The 2,391-nt window shown below is 47.0% G+C and overlaps 1 pseudogene; it reads left to right on the top strand.

Moving 5' to 3' along the window:
- The first annotated feature begins 3 nt into the window (after window positions 1-3).
- On the top strand, window positions 4-402 carry LOC108355042 (casein kinase II subunit beta pseudogene; annotated as a pseudogene).
- Window positions 403-2,391: the final 1,989 nt, after the last annotated feature.

Raw genomic sequence — 2,391 nt, forward strand, 5'->3', positions numbered from 1 at the left:
CTCACCAACCGCGGCATCGCGCAGATGATCGAGAAGTACCAAAATGGCGACTTCGGCTACTGCCCGCGGCACTTCTGCGACAACCAGACGCTGCTGCCCATCGGCCTCTCCGACATTCCCGGGGAGTACATGGTGAAGCTGTACTGTCCGAAGTGCATGGACGTCTACAATCCCAAGTCCAGTCGCTTCCACCACACCGACGGCGCCTACTTCGGCACCGGCTTCCCGCACATGCTCTTCATGGTGCACCCGGAGCTGCGTCCGAAGCGTCCCACCAATCAGTTCGTGCCCCGCCTCTACGGCTTCAAGATCCACCCGCTCGCCTACCAGCTGCAGCAGGAGGCCGCCTCGCCCAAGCTCTTCCGCCACATGCCGCCCGGACAGGGCGGCGGCATGAACTAGAGGAGAAAGGAGAAAGGGAGGTTTTAGCAAGACACGTTCTAGCATGTTTGCATGAGATCAGTACATGAATCGGATTTTAACGAGGTGAAAGAGAAGTGAGGAGCACAAACGATTGCATTTGCACTAGGTAATCAACACAGACACAGACACTAGCAATTTGAAACAAGTACACACATACACACACACACCTTATCTCGCCTTCATTCGCCATCCAAATCAATCAGTACCGATATGTTCTGTTCCAAGGCATCTTCACACCACACACAATACTTCAAGAGTTTGCACTTTTTTCACTTCTTCACTCACTCCCTATATTCTACTGTTTTGGAATTGCCAAATTCTTCCACTCACACAGTTTCTAAACACCGTTTCACAAACACCTTCTAAAAGTAATGAACTCACACTCACCNCTGTTTTGGAATTGCCAAATTCTTCCACTCACACAGTTTCTAAACACCGTTTCACAAACACCTTCTAAAAGTAATGAACTCACACTCACCTTCTCTCATCATAGAGTTTTCTCCCCCTTGTGTTATTCTCTTATTACTACACTCTAACTACTTTAACTCGAAGAAAAAACTAATAAAAGCCATCATTCCTAAAAGTATTCTTCTGACTTATCGCTGACGGAACTTGTCACTTTGGGCACCACACCTTGGCTAGACACAGGGCTAGCCGGGGCGCAGTAAAAGTGTCCTCAATGTGTCTCTGTTGACGACCACACAGCTCAATTAGCTCAACTAGTCAGTTGTGTGGTTAGAGTCTTTCTGTCGTCATAAAAATAGAGAGAGAAGTACCTGCGCGCATAACTTATAGCTTCAAAAGAGTGAGTGCTCGCGAGAATGATGAGCAAATCTCTGCACTCTCTTCGAGTGTATGAGAGGTAGTGCAGAAATTAAGGACAAATGCTGCTGCTGCTGCTGCGGTGCCCTCGCCCTTCTCGGCGCATCATCGGCGCATCAACAGCAGCAGCAGCAGCAATGTGCGATGCTGTGTTTTGCCGCTCGCCTGTTAACTGATCGTCGCCAGAGACTCAAACTGCTCATATAGCTTCGCAAGTGCTGGTGGTGGTGGTGGTCAAGTTTAAGTCCGCCGCCAAGCTCTATCTCCTCGCTGTTGACTTCTCTCTTTCAGTTGTGTAAGCTTCTCTCTCTCTCCCTCTTCTACTGACCTGGTAGCGTGTTCAGCGTGGAGTTTATATTTAGCTTTAGCTGCAAAGTCAAACGCTTCACTCTCAAGCACACACACCACACATACACAGTTTCCCCACTTATGTCAGCAGCAGCAGCAGTGTGGTGCGGTGGTAATACGGTTGTGGTGAAGTAATACCTAAAAGAACGTGTGCATAATAACTGTACCGTACCGTGGTGGTGGTGGGGTATCGTCGTACAGTGTGCAAAGGAAAGAAAAGACAACAAGTGCTTATTATCAACTGAAAGAGGCAGCGACAAAGAAAATCAGAAAGTAGTGAAAATAAGAAATATAAATCACGCCATCAGATGAGAAGAGAGTACCAGCGAGAAAAAGAGAGGACTTGGCACTTCTCACCACAGACAGTCGCTTGAAAAAGAATGAAATCAACAGCACAGGAGGAAAAGTCTGTAGAGGTGGCTGCTGATCGCCTGCATTAGTTTAGTTAACACTATCACCGGCGACTAATCACCAAATTAGCCGCGCACACTGAAAGACAGTCTGCAGCAGCAGCAGCAGCAAAGTTACGAAGTCAAAAAAGCAAACAAAGACGAACGAAAGAAAGAAATAAAAGACGAAATGCAACAAATAATAAAGGTGCACATCAAGCTGGAAAAGCGAGAAACAAAAAGTTGACGAAACACCAACAAGAAGAAGAAGAGTGTGACGCTGTGGCACTTGATGCAAATGGAATGGCAATACCAAAATGAACAAATGGACGCAACGTGTCAATTAGCGGCAATTAGTCAGAAAAGCGAGCGAGCTATCGAGAAGCTAGGACAGAAATAATAATAATCA

This window comes from Rhagoletis zephyria, unplaced genomic scaffold (genome assembly GCF_001687245.7).
Source record: "Rhagoletis zephyria isolate East Lansing unplaced genomic scaffold, Rhagoletis_zephyria_1.1 Rzeph_scaffold_41725, whole genome shotgun sequence".
Lineage (NCBI taxonomy): Eukaryota > Metazoa > Arthropoda > Insecta > Diptera > Tephritidae > Rhagoletis > Rhagoletis zephyria.